Source organism: Notolepis coatsorum, assembly GCF_963971535.1.
Source record: "Notolepis coatsorum genome assembly, chromosome: 2".
Classification (NCBI taxonomy): domain Eukaryota; kingdom Metazoa; phylum Chordata; class Actinopteri; order Aulopiformes; family Paralepididae; genus Notolepis; species Notolepis coatsorum.
The window spans coordinates 6,518,853-6,538,443 of NC_140166.1; the positions used below are offsets into that span (position 1 = coordinate 6,518,853).

Sequence of the window (19,591 nt, forward strand, 5' to 3'; positions counted from 1 at the left end):
TGCTGAGCTAGCATGTGCCTGGACGGTCACGGGGTCTCTCTCTCTCTCTCTCTCTCTCTCTCTCTCTCTCTCTACTGGACACACAGAGATGAAACTGATATCAATCTTCTTGTTAAGGTCAAATATAATGCTGTAATGCAGCGGTTCTCAAACTACGGGCTGTGACCCAAAGTGGGATCGTGGGTAGTTGACAGTGGGGTCGTGCATTGGCAAATATGTTGCCAGAAAATTTTGTAATGTTCTGGCAACATATTTTGGCTAAATATGCCTCGTTTTATAAATGTGTATTGATAACATAGTGCTGTAATAAAATTTTCTAATAAATATGCATGATCAAGTTCAACAATGTGTGCCTTCACGTTGAAATTACACAATACATTAAGTGTGGGGTCGCCAAAAAGATTACTGAATAAAATGGGGTTGTGGTATAAAAACGCTTGAGAACCCCTGCTGTAATGTAATCAAATAGGAGTTCCGACCACAATGCTATTCAGAAGAACGCAGTTTTATTTCACTCACAAAAAGCCAAAGTCCCAAACGATACTTTCAATTGGTAGAACAAACAACCACTCAAATTGTAGCCAACCCCTGTGTACACACACAATGGCGTTTGATTTGTTGGAGAAATGCCTGTCAAAACAGTGTCTGCGTTTTTCATTCAAATGGCTACTCCCCTTAACACTTTCAATGCCAACAACGAGATATCTCGTTTGTTCATGCCGACTGCTCATTGCCAACGACAAGAGATCTAATTTTTTTTTATTAACGATTTGAATTCATATTTCATCAATCTAGTCTCACGTTAGTGCTGCAAACTCTCTCTGAGCTCCATTGGGAAAATACCGCCCCCTATCGTCTCTCCCTGTGGTACTGCACCCCTTTGGAATGGATTGAATGGAACACATGGGGAAAAAATCCTGCTTCCTCATTTTACTTCTCGGGCAAGTCACCCGAGAGGATCGGATTCATTGCCGAGCCCCAGAACAGCGTGGAATACATATTTCCAGTTCCCAGCGTTGGATCAATAAACACATAGTAAAGACATAGTTTATGCGTTTGCAAAGATGAGAGCTCTATCATTGAAGTGGGTGGTGGCATTCAAGGGGGGTAAGGTGCACCGCATGGCTGGCAATGAAAGTGTTAAATAGGAGCCAACAACAAGGTTTTTGTATCCAATGTTGCCCCAAGTCTCAACTACAACTGTGTGAAATTAGATTATTCTTTCAGTTTGGGACTTTTGAGTTTTTTTACCAAAAGGCAATGGGTGCACCGCCGAGTATTAGGAAGTCAATGCGGCCAAACAATCCTCTGAGCTCAGAAGGCCGTCTTCCATGGTCCATTATAATGGATTATAGCCGGGTCAAGTGATTACAGCAAGTTGTGGTAACAAAATTATCTTTATAATTTCTTTATTTCGCCACTAAAAACATAGATTTTTTTATGTTGTAGAGTCTACAACAACAATGTAGACCATCTCACAAAAGTTGAATATGCAATTTAAATAAATATTGGCTCTACACATTGGAATAGATATTTTCAGTGATCGAAAAATGTCTCGTTTAATATTATAACTTGTAAAAATTTGAAATACACATATGCATATATAACTCAACAAAACAAAACAATCATGGCCTGACCCGGCTACGACAATAAGCCTTATGAATAGATAGATATATGTATTTGTCCACTTTCATGGAAATATGTCTTTGGCTTCACCATGGGAGCACAATACAATACAAACACCACACAGACACAGGCCCAAAACAGCCCAATACATAGACAAAAGAAAAACAACAACAACACGGACAGAGCTTCAGATACCTAACCAGTACCATGGTTCAAATTAAAATCTAAGAATTCATCAGAGCAATGGCATGTGGGATGAAGGACTTCTTAAATATGTCTTTTTGGGGCTGAAGGAACTCTATAGTGCCTTCCAGATGGAAGCTTGTCAAACTCACCATGAAGGGGATGCAAAGGATCCGACAATATTCACTGAGCCTTGTCCCTATTCCGAAGTACATACAACTCGGACAATTCTTTTTGTAGTTTCCCTATAACTTTACTGGTCATTTTAACAATCCTTGCCAATTTCTTATTCTTGGCCCCAAGGTTTCCACACCAGGTTGAGATATCAAACGTTATCACGCTTTCAACAAGACGTTTGTATAACAGCTCTAGAATATCCCTACTTAGAGAAAAACTATTCAACTTCCTTAGAAGATACAAGCCTTGCATAGCTTTCTTGAAGATGTATTCTGTGTTAGCTATAAAACTCATGGTGTTATCCAGGAAAGTACCCAAATATTTACAATTTTCTACCACTTCTACAGACTGACCGTTTATTGTAACTGGTTGGCTTGGATGGAGCAGGCTTCTGTTGCAGCCGATAGTCCGCTCTTTGGTTTTACCAGTATTTATGACCAGTGTGCTGTCTGTACACCAGTCGATCAGCTCACCAATATGCCTAAAATATGACTTCACTCTTGATGTCACCCTCGCGCAGTAGCGCGATCAATGCCGTATCATCAGCATATTTCTGGAATGTAGAATATCAAGAGTTGCATTTCATTGCACCGGTGTTTAGAACGGTCTGCCCTGACAAGGTGCCATTAACAGAGACTTTGAGGTGTTTAGAACGGTCTGCCCTGACAAGGTGCCATTAACAAAGACTTTGAGGTGTTTAGAACGGTCTGCCCTGACAAGGTGCCATTAACAAAGACTTTGAGGTGTTTAGAACGGTCTGCCCTGACAAGGTGCCATTAACAGAGACTTTGAGGTGTTTAGAACGGTCTCCTCTGACAAGGTGCCATTAACAAAGACTTTGAGGTGTTTAGAACGGTCTGCCCTGACAAGGTGCCATTAACAAAGACTTTGAGGTGTTTAGAACGGTCTGCCCTGACAAGGTGCCATTAACAGAGACTTTGAGGTGTTTAGAACGGTCTGCCCTGACAAGGTGCCATTAACAAAGACTTTGAGGTGTTTAGAACGGACTGCCCTGACAAGGTGCCATTAACAAAGACTTTGAGGTGTTTAGAACGGTCTGCCCTGACAAGGTGCCATTAACAGAGACTTTGAGGTGTTTAGAACGGTCTGCCCTGACAAGGTGCCATTAACAAAGACTTTGAGGTGTTTAGAACGGTCTGCCCTGACAAGGTGCCATTAACAAAGACTTTGAGGTGTTTAGAACGGTCTGCCCTGACAAGGTGCCATTAACAGAGACTTTCTGAGGTCGATCAGTGAGAAAGTCTTTGATCCATAATATAAGTCCATCATTATTTAGTACCAATATTTAGAAGCCTTTGCAGTAAGATATGTGTCACTTGTCATTGTGTTAAATGCTGAACTAAAATATATAAATAAAACTCTTTCATAGCTTTTAGACAGCTGTAGATGTTTAGTGACTGAACTGACTAGTAGGCTTGTCCACGACTAAGGATTTGTATAGTCGACTTTGATTGGCCGAAATTTCATTTAATTTGGGCTGTGGGGTGTGCTTAATGTCTGAAGGAGTCGACTGAAGGCTTCTTGTCCTCTGCGAAAGCATGCAATTGGTCCACGGATGGATACATCTTGATATTCGTCTAGTGTGAAATCCTCTTTCAGTGCCTCTGCACTGTGCCCATTTTCTTAGGCAGTTAGCCTCGCTGGTATGTGACTGAACTGACTAGTGTGAGTGTTGCATCTTTAGACAGCTGTAGATGTTTAGTGACTGAACTGACTAGTGTGAGTTGCATCTCCAGCACTGTCCACGTTTAGAAGCAGACTGGAGCGGGTCCAGACAGTTTAGAAGCAGACTGGAGCGGGTCCAGACAGTTTAGAAGCAGACTGGAGCGGGTCCAGACAGTTTAGAAGCAGACTGGAGCGGGTCCAGACAGTTTAGAAGCAGACTGGAGCGGGTCCAGACAGTTTAGAAGCAGACTGGAGCGGGTCCAGACAGTTTAGAAGCAGACTGGAGCGGGTCCAGACAGTTTAGAAGCAGACTGGAGCGGGTCCAGACAGTTTAGAAGCAGACTGGAGCGGGTCCAGACAGTTTAGAAGCAGACTGGAGCGGGTCCAGACAGTTTAGAAGCAGACTGGAGCGGGTCCAGACAGTTGCCTATGGCTGCTGTCAGGTGGTTGACTATGACCTGCTCCATACACTTGCTCAGAATACTAGTCAGCGCAACTGGCCTGAAATCATTCAGTAAGGAGGCCGCAGCCTTTTTAGTTACAGGAATGATGCCTACATTTTCATGACCGAGGTACAACATGTTCATCAAGTAGATACTGAAACAGTTTATTAAGGACAGATTTTTGTTGGAAAATGCCTTAAGTACCCTCCCCCTCAAGCCACCTGGGCCTGACTCTAGCCAGGCAGGCAGCAACATCATTCTCATCGAGCTTGATACAATTGGAATCAGTACTGGCACTGCATCACAAACCGTATCATAATACCGTAATTCCTCTAATAGTAACCGGTATTCAATTAAAAACCGGGTCTCTATTAATGACCGGGTGCGCTGTTGAGCTAAGCAATTATAAGCCGGCCTCCTAATACAAGCCGGGTTTAATGTATAATTTTTTTTAATTTTATTATTTGCAGCTGAACTTGACTGTTATTAGCCTAACTGTATATAGGCCTATATACAGGTATTTGAATGGGCAATAAATAGGATGGACCACAGTATTGTGGTAGTCTACCTCAGTTGAAGTTAAAGTTAAATTGATACTGTGTTGATGTTTTTATGGTATTTACCATAGGCAATATATTTAGTTATTGTTGTTATATGCTGGCCTGGCTGTGCAGTAAATACCATATAATGGTATGGTGTTAATGTTTACCAAGAGAGTAAGCCTACCTCAGAATTGTATAAAACGAAGTTATTATTATTATTATTATTATACCAGTATTGTGATTGCACTATTTTCCTTTTTTTAACTTTTTTTGACCACCTGTAATTGCACCGTTTACTACCGTATTTCATACAGTACTTGCTTGGTTTCAATAAATGAACCCAGTATATTTTACTGGGTTCAAACTGACACAAAATGTTGATTTATTCATTATGATCTGTTTGAAAATTAGAAATATAGGCCTCTCTCTTATACATGCCTCCTCCTAATACAAGTCTGGTATCCGCTACAGTTGAAACAAATACAAGCCGGGGTTACTATTAGAGGAATTACGGTAATTCATAATTGGTTAGACTAGAAGTCTTTATTTGTCATGCAGTTTTAACACACACACACGAGATGGGCGACCCACAGGAACACACACACACATGCACTGAGTCGCCGATGAAATGCCTCTCTGCACTTTTCCCATCCTGTTGTCCTTCACCCCATGGGCAGGCAGCCGGGAGCAGATAGGGCGTCAACGTGAGCCGCGCCCCGGGGACCAATCCAAGTGCTCCTGTCTGTCTTCGTCAAGGACGCCACAGCATTAGCGATCTGTTGTGCATGTTTTTTTACATTGGGTTTATCTTATCGGGGGGAAACCCTTGCGAGCACGGGGAGAACATGCAAACTCCACACAGAAAGGCCTGGGAGATACCCCACCTGGGTACCTGGCATCATGGAAACCTGGTCCCCAAGCGGGAATCAAACCCTGGACCTTCTTGCTGTGAGGCGACAGTGTTAACCACTACACCACCGTGCCGTATCATAGTGTCCAGGTAGGGATCAAATCTACTGTAGTGCCGATTCAAGTCATTGGCAAAATAAAGGAGGGACAATATTGCCGTTTCCTGGCCTCCTGTCTCATCATTGCATTAAGACCATCCCAGGCTTTCTTTGCGTTACCAGAGCATAGCTGTGTCTCTACCTTTTCTTTGTTCTCTCGCATATTCCTCTTACAGATAGATCTAATCTCCTTCCTCTCTTCCTTAACTAATTCTCTGTCCCCCTAAGTAAATGCAACCCTTCTCTCGTCAAGGCATTTTTTCATCTCCTTAGAGACCCATATCTTGTTATTGTTATCAACTTAACTGATTTCATGCAGGTAACATTAGCTTCACAGAATCCGGCATAAAACTGAGTAATGAATTAAATAAGTGCATGGAGTGCAATCAACCACAATTAATTAAAGATTCAGTGATACGCAAATGTATAAGGCTGTAATAAAACAGCCAATATTGCCCAACAAGTACAAATGGAACCATTTAAGTAAACAGACGTTCAATAAACATGAAGATAGAGGTGCAACACGTGCACGCTAGCAGGCGCACACACACACATTTTATGTGTTATTGACCCAAAGTTCAGGCAGTCTCGTCTAAAAGCAGACAAATAAGTTGAGGATGCAAGGTCAAAGTATCGGGAGTTATCTTTACGGAGTCAAACATTGACAGAGCTAAAGGACACACACACCAATACCAAATACGTCCGCGTTCTAGCTGGAGGCTACCAAGGTTAATGAAATAACCAAAACGGAGGTACATTGAGTGTGCATTTATGTCATCTATTTGAATCTAGCAGCCAATACCAGTACCTCAAAAAGACATCAGTGTGCGCTCACCTGTCCTCTCATCAGTGTTGTAGTACTCAAGTCCGAGTCCTGGATTGATTTTCAGGCCTCGTGACTCGACTCGGACTTGATCACTGATGACTTGGACTCTAGCATGGACTGCATTCGGACCCGGAAGGTGCATATAATATGCCCTAAAGATTTGACATATGATATTGATGGCTAGTGCATTTGTTTGGCTATTGTGTCACAAAGTAAATAAACTCCCATTGAAATGGTGACCGCTGTGTCATTTATGTTTAATGTAGACCTTTTTTTATTTGGATGTCAGCGCTTTGACTGCCAGAGTGGAGTGGACTCAACATTGATGACTTGGACTCAAACACCGGGGACTCGAGACTCGACTAGAGATTTAGTGACTCGACTACAACACTGCCTCTCATCGAACGAGGAATGTTCACATGGTATCTACCTTAAACCATAACGAAGGTTATCCTATAACCCTAGTAATGATTGGCGTAGCTTTTCTGCTTCGCCTATGGGAATACACTCAGCACCTGTGCACGTCCAATGAAAACTTCTCACACGCACCTGTGCACGTCCAATGAAAACTTCTCACACGCACCTTCCATTTGCCCGACCACGCCCACCTCCGGCTAGCATATAGCCCAGGTGTGGTTGATCAGCTCTCCCTTCAGAGTCTCAATTTCAGCTAAACACAGCCAAGGGTCCTCAGGGCTGCGATTAAAGCAGAAAAGCTACGCCAATCATATAACTAGGGTTATAGGATAACCTTCATTATATTTCATTGGCTACGCTTTTCTGCTTCGCCTATGGGACAACGGGCGAAGCAGGGCGCGTAGCCCCGACAAATGAACATGGGGTGGGGTCCGGCCCCCTCGCGCCTCCTAACGAGGAGCGGAGAGAAGGACACCAATCATACGCAGTGGGGCGCAGTTACCCCAAAACGCACAAGGTGAGTAGATCATGCGAAAAACCGCTGTCTACCTCAACATGCACCCCGCCAGCCGCCCGGCAGCGGGATGCAGAAGGGGTTCCAGCTCCAAGAGCCGCACCTTTCCTTTACGGAGGCGGGCCCCCCGGCCATGGCCGCGAAATAGAACCCCCCCGAAGGATCCGATGAGGACCAACGGACCTCACCCCGACGTACGACAGCGTCCTACCCCCCCCAGGGCCACCGTGCTCCCTAACGAGCAGAGTGCCGAGAGAGGGAGTGCGCACGTGCTTGACCGACGAGCCACAGAGGGTCGACGGCAAGCCTGCCCCACCCATCCCCACCCCGGAAGCTCCAGCCAGGCCTGCCGAGGCCGCTGCCAGTGAGCCTCCTGGAATGCTGGGGCCCACAGGTGATCAGCACAGCAGAGCATGGCTGACACCTGGCGGACACTAGGATTAGACCGACCCCGCGCGGCGTGGCCAAGGCGAGTCCTGTGTCGCCTAACGCAGCTGCCCCCTGGCCGTAAGTCACAGAGGCGCTAGAAGGGGTGGCCAACCCCTTCTGTATGTCACTCATTCCATAAGGACGTAGAATAAACATTTATTAAAAAAAATTAAATTGTCCATTTGCATGTTCTTGGTATCTGAATCTAGGGACATATATGGATCAGTGTCAGAAATAGTGTGTCTGTTACTAGGCTTGAGTAAATTGTAATGAACCAAAAGGAAAATATCAATTCTATTTAAAAAAAAAAAATTATCTTTGACTGGTAAATTTTAGCATGGTGTTATTCACAGACCTGAAAAATCTAAGCAAATGAATAAAGGGAAGATGATTAAACAGAAGGTTTTGTAGATACAGTACTGAATTCTGCCATCTAAATTTCTCCACCATTTTTCATCATATTGCAACACCGTTTTTTGCAAGACGTTCACAGAAAGGTAGAGAAACTAACTGTGTTCTGTTTTATGGCAATAACGTTCAGGTTTGTGGGAGATAATCCCAAAAAATAAGAGAAATAAAAAAGTTAATCCAGAAGTCAGATGATTGACAGGGGCTGGTGTGAGCTGGGTAGGGTAGTTTTTCGAAATTCTATTTAAAAAAAGATTATCTTTGACTGTGAATAACACCATGCTAAAATTTACCAGACCTGAAAAATCTAAGCAAATTAATAAAGGGAAGATGATTAAACAGAAGGTTTTGTAGATACAGTACTGAATTCTGCCATCTTTTTTATAATGTAAATTTCTCCACCATTTTTCATCGTACAGTATTGCAACACCGTTTTTTGCAAGACGTTCACAGAAAGGTAGAGAAACTAACTGCGTTCTGTTTTATGGCAATAACGTTCAGGTTTGTGAGAGATAATCCCAAAAAATAAGAAAAATTAAAAAGTTAATCCAGAAGTCAGATGATTGACAGGGGCTGGTGTGAGCTGGGTAGGGTAGTTTTTCGAAATTCGAAAGCCCTGAGTCTCTTCCTTCAAAAGACTACACTCACTTTTCGCTGTGCCACTTCCTCCTGTCAATATGCGCCGGTTTCCGACTCAATGCCTTGAGATTTCTATAATCTTATATTTCACTAATAACAGTTAAAATAATTGGTAAACAAACGTAATGCTGAAAATATACACTTTTACTGTATATCTCGGGCTTAAGAGGTTAACCCTGTGAGGCCCAAATTAAAAAGACATTAGCAACTTCAGAGGCCAGAGGGTGGGACATATTTACATTTACTATCAAATAGCATTGTGAGGCTGAACAACAGGACCAATTGACTATACATGTGCTTAAACATTTTTAAATAAACCCTTTTTTTTAAATGGCTAAAAGTGATTTTGTAATTTTGCAACCGTGGGTCTCACAGGGTACTTTTAACCCTGTGAGGCCCAAATAAAAGACATTAGCAACTTCAGAGGCCAGCGGGTGAGACCTATAAACACACGAAGGGTGCAGTCACTGAAAAAAAAGGTTGAGAAACGCTGGTATAATAGTGTGGCTCTTTGTGGTACCACAGTAATTTTTGTGGCTCTTAGTCTCTGACTGGTTGGCCACCCCTGCGCTAGAGGGACTGACCGCCCGAGAGCAGCATTCCACTGGCCCACCACAGGTGCCCCCCCCCGTGACCACAGGCCTGCCCAGTCGCCCTCTCTTGGGGGTCTCTGGCTGCGTCTAACCAGACGAGCCCTCTCACCGAGCCCCCCAGGGGTTACAGGGACCTACAGCCTGACCAATACCTTAGTCTGTCAGCCCAGACGAGGGAAACCTACATAAAAAACCCTCCTTCCCACCTGTACACATAGAAAAACGCCGTTTCTATGCTGTTCCGACAGATCCGGGGGCGTGCTCGGTTCCTAACGGCAGTGTTGAAAAACACCCGAAAACCCAGAAGCACTGACCTCTAATTACCAATACGTTAGGCCGTAGGGAGGCAGGATAGGCCCACTACCTAGGGCTGGGCGATATATCGAGTATACTCGATGTATCGCGGCTTGTTCTACATGAGATGTGGAAAATTGCTATATCGTGAACATCGAGTATATGTTGTCACGTCGCGGCTGAGATGAGACTTGCTTTAGCGCAGAGCTTTCCTCTCATTTCATTATAGACACAGACTAGAGCGGACCTTTAATGACATGCAATTTAATTGACACAAGCAATGGGCTAACGTTAGATGCTAAGTTAGGGGTGGGGGAAAAAAATCGATACGTAGTACTATCGCGATACTTTGCGTGGCGAAACTTTATCGATACAGGGACGCCAAGTATCGATATTTAATTATTCATAAAAGATTTGTTCATTTCAATACCTGTAATAGTACCAGCGTTTCCGTTAGCCGGTAATTACCGGTATTTGACCGGCAAAATCTGGTGAAGTCCGACATATCTAATCTCTCCGGTCATAATGTCCGGTGAAAATAATTCCCTCTAAACACAATTAGATTATTTGAATTGTATTAAAATAGGCTAAAATTAAATAGCCTATGCGATGAACGAAACAATCATTACATTTGTCGTTGCTTCACCAAGCAGCCGGTCAATGACATCCTGTGTCAGCGAGCTGGCAGCTGATATATTTACGTGAAGCATGGCTTGGCAGGGTGCAGTACTCCAATTCAGCCATTGGCAATTCAGCTGTTGGGTGGGGGCGCTGCTGACACCGCTGCTCTGCTCTGTCTGCTCCTGCTCCATGCTTCACGTAAATATATCAGCTGCCAGCTCGCTGACACAGGATGTCATTGACCGGCTGCTTGGTGAAGCAACGACAAATGTAATGATTGTTTCGTTCATCGCATAGGCTATTTAATTTTAGCCTATTTTAATACAATTCAAATAATCAAATTGTGCTTAGAGGGAATTATTTTCACCGGACATTATGAGCAGCAGCACCAAGTCGTTGGGAGGTGGAGATATACATCACGGCGCAAACCCACGATAATGTTGCCGTCTCTCTGCCAAATTTCTCAGTTCTTCGCTTGATATAATTAATACAAATGTCCAATATAACGGAATTCGTTAGCTCATAAAAATGTGATTATAACAGACTGCTGTTTATTAAGGTCGGGCAGACTGCCCACCGACACCTCAAGTCGGCAGCAGCACGCAGTCTCGAGGGACTTATTTTATTTGGAATATATTAATGACTGTATATATACGCAAAAGTAGTCTAGTTTTAAGTTAAAATATTATAAATGCCTTGATGATGTCATTCTTTATATAGGCCTATCAATTGTTTTTAAGCTCAATAAACTCTGACCGGAATTTATCCCATTTGTCCGGTAGATTGAAATCTACCGGACACTCAGACCTGCAAAAAAAAATTCTAACGGAAACCCTGAATAGTACAGTAGTCCACACACACCATGTGCATTCAGTTAAGTTGGAATATGACTGTAATACAAACAGTTCAGTTTGTCAGGTACATGCAACACAGATTACAGTGTTTACATCTGTCTGCTTGAGAAAATACCATGTTCTGCAATAAAAATGATTGAAGTGAGATGAACAGACTGAACTTTATTTTATTAGATAAAACATGTTGACAGTTTTACTTTGCAGTTGAAAAAAGGTAATACATTTAATTTGATAAAATAAAAATAATAATAATAATAATTTCCCGCAATACTCAGCGTATCGCGATATATTTAGTATCGCGATACTATCGTATTGTGACGCAAGTATCGCGATACTATCGTATCGTGAGGTCTCTGGCGATTCCCACCCCTATGCTAAGTTATCCCATAAATAGGCTAAGCTAACTAGCGTTAGCTGCTAACCCTGGAAGCGCTCAAAGCGGACTCGACAACACTAGTTCCATTTGTGAGGAAAGGGGGTGGGTTATATTGACGACGCTTGACAACAGAGGTTTAAAGATAACTTCATATGTATTGGTTATTCGTTTCTTTATATCGGGCATCCAGTTTCAATCTCTGTGTTCAACTTCCTGTGTTGACATTAGAGTGTGACATCACCTACGGCAGCTTATACGCTCAAAGCGCGAACCTAAAACAAAATCCGGGGGGGGGGCTGGCTCTCTCGCGCGTTCTCGCCCTCTCTCTGCATTCAATGATTTAAAGTAGCCAAACGTTACAGTATAAATACTAACTGGATAGTTGATGATATAAACATTTAATTACATTATCTGAAATATTCTAAAATCATTAAGTCTGCCCTACCACTACCTCCCCACCGTATTGGGCCGGCACCCCACGTTAGTGGGAGTCGGCGAAGTCCGCCACGTGAGATGTGACACAGCCCAGTGGCCGAGGTCCCACATCAATGATTAACCAACCAATCGAAACTACCTTTTCATTTCAACTTAACAGCTTGGAGAACGGGTACTCCACCGCACGCTTAATACACACAGCTGTAAAAGACGATCAGAGATGTGGAACTCAGTCTAAAAACTCCACTCGTAATCCACTCACATCAGACATGGCAAACGGTTTTCAATCTACCATATACCGGTATATATATATATATAAATATATATACATATGACTAAAACCACAACTCCCTGTCGTCGTGCTATTACATAACACGAGTGAGGAGTGTGGACATACGAGACACATTTCAATATGTATATGTGACAGTGACGGTATATGGCCTAAACGGCCCCTCATACTTTCCCGTCCTCATGAACACGAGTGGGGAATGTGAAGATGGCCCAGTGCGACACTTCACTCTGTTAACACGGCGCGAGCCAGCATGACATATAGATTGACATAATATCGATTGAAAATCGTATCAACAGATTGCAGAATGGGTACAATGTAGTACGCCTCAATACACACAATTGTTAGGTGGATGTAGCCCAGGGCAAGACATAGTCTCAGTTACCTCTGGGCACCCCATTTCCATTTTATCATATATATATATATATTAGGGGTGGAACGGTTCGCATTCGAACCGTGCACCATTCGATACGACCTCCACGGTTCGGGGCATGTGTGTATTGTTCGGTTATAACATTAGCCGCAAGCTAACGAACGTTAGCCACAAGCTAACGAACGTTAGCCGCAAGCTAACGGCGGAAATGCTCACAGCGAAGTGACTCCACGACAAGATCCATTAGTGGGGAAGGGGGGGTATATTGACGAGGCTTGACAACAGAGGTTTAAAGATAACTTCACGTTTATTAGCTGTTCGTTTATATTATATCATCAGGGCTTCTCCAGGTTCCAATGCTGTGTGTTACTGTTGACTATTTACTTCCTGGTGTGATGTCACTTCAAATACGGCTAGCAAGACTCAAATAGCAAAAGCGAGTCAAGTTGATTAGGTACCATGCAGTGAAAAAACGGCATAAGGGAATACTTCATAATGTTTCATGCAATTAAAAAGTAAATATATATTTAGTACACATGATTTATTTATTTTAAATAACAGTGACTTTTCCTTTTTGATAAGAAAGTCTAGTGCTTGTTGAGCATATGCATACTCTGTGCATCCCCTTAACAAGTGTGTGTGTGTATTGAGCTGTACTGTATTGTACCCATTCTGCAATCTGTTAATACAATTGTCAATCAATCAATACTTTATGTTGATGGCCTTTGTCTATAATGTGGCAGGGCTGTACACTGCGACGAGATTATCGCAAATTGCCCCTTAATTTGGCCCGTGCGAGTGGACAATTATATTTGGGGGCAACCTTGCGAGTAGTGATTTCAACCCTTCATTTCGCATTTCACTCCTAAATTAATCCATACAAATTGGATAATTTTTTTTTAAAAACATTAGCCTACAACCAGGGCTGTACAGTGCGACATAATGTTGCGGTGCTATGAAAAAATCTGTCGGCAATGAATGAACTTACTGCGATAGCCTGTGCGGAAAAAAATATTTGAGTGTGAAGTGAATCTGGGCCACGCTATATACTTGGTAGTTGTAGTCTATCGTGCGATTAAATACCATGTCCCCGTCAGCGTAGAGTCCATACATCCAACACCAAATCCCATAATTCCTAGTGAACCATCGAATCGAAACTGAATGTTGCATCGCCAAAGAAGAACTTCATTTCAATAAGTTTAAGCCGCTAATTTTGCTCTGCAAGAAGAACGGAGCGGATATCAGTCCATTTTATGACAACCACGTCCGATGTGGAGAGATGATAATCTGGCAGTGATGATCGACAGGGACACACTTCTAACGTTCAGGTCAGCCATGCATTAGGTGAGTCGCCCACTATTAGGACGTTTTTCAATACTTAAATACTGTTTACTTAAATTTCCCTCCGGGGATCAATAAAGTATCAACCTATCTATCTAATAATGAGACAATATGCAAATAAGATAATACTAATAATTGTCATGGTTCCCCGTATGAAAGTGGCTTGCAACTTACTGCTGGTAAAATCACTGTTTATTTCTCGTTTTGCATAGTATTACATTCCTCTTCCAGGGCTGTACACTGCGATCATCTCGTCGCAAATTGCCCCCTAATCTGGCCGGTGCGAGTGGAAAATATCATCTGGGGGCAAGCTTGCGAGTAGTGATTGCAACCCTTCATTCGCATTTCACTCCTAAATTAATCCATACAAATTGGATAAAACATTAGCCTACAACCAGGGCATAATGTTGCGGTTGTAATTTCATTAGACAGACCAGCGCGGACCTTTAATAACATGCAATTTGATTGACACGAGCAATGGGCTAACGTTAGCTGCTATCCACGGTATCCATTAGGATTCTGCTAAGCTAACTAGCGTTAGCTGCTGCTAACCCTGGACACCAGTCAAAGCGGACTCCACAACACTAGTTCCATTCGGGAGGAAAGGGGGTGGGTTATATTGACAACGCTTGACAACAGAAGTTTAAACATAACTTCATATTTATTGGTTATTCGTTTCTGTTACTGTATATCATCCACTTTCCATCTCCGTCTGTTAAACGCATCCTGTTTACATTAGAGTGTGACGTCATCACCTACGGCAGCTTAGACGATCAAAACGCGAACCTAGAACAAAACCCGAGGGGGGGGGGGGGGGGGGGGGGGGCTGGCTCTCATTCGTTCTCGCCCCCTCTCTCTCTCTCGCTCTGATTGATTGAAAACTTTATTAACAGATTGCAGAATGGGTACAATACAGTACAGCTCTCTCTACATTCAATGATTTAAAGTAGCCAAACGTTACAGACAGTATAAATACTAACTGGATAGTTGATGATATAAACATTTAATTTCATTATCTGAAATATTCTAAAATAATTAAGTCTGCTATAAGCCATTATCCCTTTGTGTGTGTGATTATCATTTTCTCACAGTAGTGTGTGTGTGTGTATATATATATATATATATATATATATATATATATATATATATATATATATATGTGTGTGTGTTTGGCTAAAGTGGATAGAAAACACAGTACTGTGCAAAAAAAGGCACCCAAAAGTTTTTATATAAATGGTCTTAGATGTAAATACATTTTTTATTAGTGTGTCAGTAGACTACTCTTAGTACATTTTCATTAAATTATTTTTTAAAGCATCTTCATGGTTTAATAATGCAAACATATGTTGCAGGGACTTATTATAATCATCATATTGGCGTGACTGTATGCATCAAAGGGTTAAATCAAGCATTTTTAAGTGCTTTAGAGGAAATGTCAAAATATTGCGATATATATCGTGTATCGTGATATGGCCAAAAAATATCGCGATATCATTTAGAGGCCATATCGCCCAGCCCTACTATAATGGTAAAATAGTTATTTAAAAATGTGCCCCTAAAAAATATTCTTATACGATTAGTCGACATAATCGACGATGTCGATTATAAAAAATCGGCGACGAGAAATTGTTGCGTCGATTAGTCATTAAAAAAAAATTATTTAATTTTTTTTTATTTTTTTTTTGCACTACCTATCTTTGTGAGAGTGGCTTCTCAGGGTTCCAGACAACATCATAACATGATGATCCCATAGCAAATTTTGGACATTGAAAACATTGTTCCCCTGCAGGAGATGATGATCAGACTAGACACACAATACATTACACACGCACTCCTCTCACTCACACACAGCGATCAGGGTAAGACACACACATACACACTCCTCTCACTCACACACAGCGATCAGAGTAAGACACACACACATACACACTCCTCTCACTCACACACAGCGATCAGAGTAAGACACACACATTCACACTCCTCTCTCTCACACACAGCAATCAGAGTAAGACACACACATTCACACTCCTCTCACTCACACACAGCGATCAGAGTAAGACACACACACATACACAAATTACACACCTCTCACTCACACAGCGATCAGAGTAAGACACACACAAATTACACAGTACACACACTCCTCTCACTCACACAGCGATCAGAGTAAGACACACACACATAAACACATACACACACAGACTCCTCTCACACACAGCAAACAAAAGACCTAGAAGTCTGTCTGATCTGACTCATCCCCCTCTCCCCTTACAGCTGTTCCACGTCACCCTCCTGGTCCTGGACCAAGTTACAGCCCCATCAGCCGCGGTGCTGGGGGCAGATGCTGCTAGTTATTTTATTTTTTTATTATTATTTTTTTAGTTATTTAAAGTACACTTCCACTTTAATTTGTATTATTTAATTTATTTATCTTGTTATGAGTGATTGCTGTATTGTTCTTCAAATACATTTTCATTTAAAGTGGCTTAAGATCCAAATTCAAATGTTTCATGAGTCATTATTTTAATTTGCTATGGGATCATCATGTTATGATGTTGTTGTTTGGTCCTGACAAGAGTCTCAAAGTCTGGGGTGATGGTAGACAAGCAACTCTGAGGTCATGCTCAATTACCAATCTGTTCCTCTGCTCTGTCTTCAGCTGGACCAGAGCTGAGAAGCCACTTTCACAACGATACCGGTAGGTAGTTAAAAAAAAGTTTACATAATTGGTTTTCGATTAGTCGACTAATCGAAAAAATAATCGACAGATTAGTAGACTACCAAATTAGTCATTAGTTGCAGCCCTACCGGATATACATAAACATTAATTGGCATAGATCTCTATAAACGGCCCAACACATTGATCACTTTAGGCACACCCTGAAACCAGTAACATCACAAATAAGAAGCGGGTAATTACCCATAAAAATAATAAACCTTTCATGGGGTTATTTACAATAATAATAATTCATTTTATTTATAAAGCACTTTTCATTGTGAAACAAAGGTATGCAGAGTTTCTTGTCCTCCTGATTAATGCAATGGTGTGTGTGTGTTGTGGTGATCTCATTCAAGGAGCACTACAAGCGCATGCACACACACACACAGTTTGTTGTTTTTGTTCTATTAGTGATTTACACACTCTCAGTTGGTTCATTATAAAATATACAAACCTGAAAACAAACTCACTTAAATGTTAAATAAAAGGACCACGGTAATGAGGCAGGAGGAACATATTTTTTTGCACTATAATGGTAAAATTGTTATTTAAAAATGTGCCCCTAAAAAATATTCTGTGCCCCTAAATTTCTCATTTAGGGGCAAGTGTGCCCCTAGTGAAAAAGCTTAGCGTACAGCCCTGTGTGGCCACACACTTTTTTATTATTTTGTTTGTTTGCACTAAGTTAATACTTTGACAAATGTTGCCTATATTTTTCAGTCAGTTCGGTCTTTGTGTGCCAGTTCAGTCTTTGTATTTTTCGGTTTGTGTTCAGTTCGGTCTCCCTCATCTTTCTCTGCCGAAGACTTTGCAATCTTCTTTGAGGAAAAAGTGGAGAACATCCGCAGCGCCTTCTCCCAACCCCCACCCATTCCAAATACTGAATCGAGAACCTCATCCTTCACTCTGTCATCTTTCTCTCCCATTACAGAAGCCGAGACCCTGACACTGGTAACGTCGAACCGTCCGACTACATGTCAGCTGACCCAGCTACCCTCCCCACTCCTCCAGACCATAGCACCGGACATCCTCCCATTCCTAACTGCAACCATCAACTCCTCACTCAACTCGGGGGTGGTCCCCACCTCCCTAAAACAAGCCAGAGTCACGCCCCGCATAAAAAAAAAACCTGAACCCCACCGTCATAGGCAACTATCGTCCTGTCTCTCTTCTCTCCTTCCTTTCTAAAACACTTGAACGTGCTGTATCCAACCAACTTACTGCTTATCTCTTACAGAATGACCTCCTAGACCCTAATCAGTCTGGCTTCCGGACTGGCCACTCCACAGAAACGGCCCTCATTGCGGTCACAGAGGCACTTCACTTAGCAAAAGCGAAAGGCCTCTCCTCCGTCCTGATTCTCCTAGATCTATCTGCAGCCTTCGACACAGTCAACCATCAGATCCTCCTTGCGGCCCTCGCAGGAATGGGAGTGGCTGGCTCTGCGCTGACATCATACCTCAATGACCGATCCTACCAAGTGTCATGGAGAGGGACCCTGTCGGCCCCCCAGGGCTCGGTCCTAGGACCCCTTCTCTTCTCCCTCTACACTAAATCACTGGGTAACATTATCACGTCTCATGGCTTCTCGTATCATTGTTATGCCGATGATACTCAACTCTTCCTCTCCTTCCCTCCCTCAGATATCAACGTCTCTGAGCGGATCTCGGCCCGTCTGTCCGACATCTCCGCCTGGATGACGACCAACCACCTCAAACTGAACCTAAGCAAAACAGAATTGCTCCACCTGCCGGCCAAATCCTCCACCCTGACCGACCTTTCCATCACAGTCGAGAATGCAGCTGTGACCGCGTCCCCGACCGCCAAGAACCTTGGTGTTGTCCTCGACGACCAGTTGAACTTCTCTGCTCACATCGCAGCGACAACCAGAACCTGCATATTCCTCCTGAGCAACGTCAGAAGGCTCCGCCCCTTCCTGACAAAAGAAGCCACCCAACTCCTCGTCCAATCAACAGTCATCTCCCGCCTCAACTACTGCAACGCACTGCTCGCTGGCCTCCCGGCCACTGCCACCAAGCCTCTTCAACTCATTCAGAACGCAGCGGCCCACCTGATCTCAAACCTACTGAAGTCGGCCCATGTCACCCCACTTCTTAGGGACCTGCACTGGCTCCCCATTGCTGAACGTATCCGCTTCAAGGCCCTCGACCTAGCATACCGTGCGGCAAAGGGAACCGCTCCCGCCTACCTCCGGTCAATGGTCTCCAACTACACACCCTCAAGACCCCTACGCTCTGCATCTTCTGGCCGCCTCAGACCTACTCCTATCCAAGCCCCGGGAGGGTCATCAAAGAGATGCCGCCTATTCTCAGTCCTTGCCCCACAACCCCAGTTAGGACAGCCAAAACCCGTCCAATCTTCCGCCGTCGACTTAAGACGCACTTCTTCAACCATTATCTGAAATAATAATAAAAAAATGATAATAATAAAAAAGAACTCTAACCCTAACTAACCTTACTGTCATGCACTTGTCCTAATAAACGAACCTACACTGTAACACGCAACACTTTGATGAACATTGTTACTCAGCTGATAGAGTTGTACCCTTCCTGATGACTTGTCGTACAGAACTTGTAAGTCGCTTTGGATAAAAGCGTCAGCTAAATGACTAAATGTAAATGTAAAATGTAATGTATTTAAGGCAAACCGCTGTAAACCTTATTTTTTACCAAATAAATGAGAAACATGTTTAAATCAGCAATGCCCCTCTTGCTGTACCAACATCTCTCCTAGCTCTAACCGGTCACTGTCAAAATAATGTGCCTGATGTCAAACTGC

At 42.9% G+C, this 19,591-nt stretch overlaps 1 protein-coding gene across 4 annotated transcripts in view; it reads right to left on the bottom strand.

The window, feature by feature from the left end:
• Window positions 1-19,591, bottom strand: part of pcsk5b (proprotein convertase subtilisin/kexin type 5b) — a 292,169-nt gene that overhangs the window by 178,655 nt on the left and 93,923 nt on the right. The gene's annotated exons all lie outside the window — the stretch shown is intronic.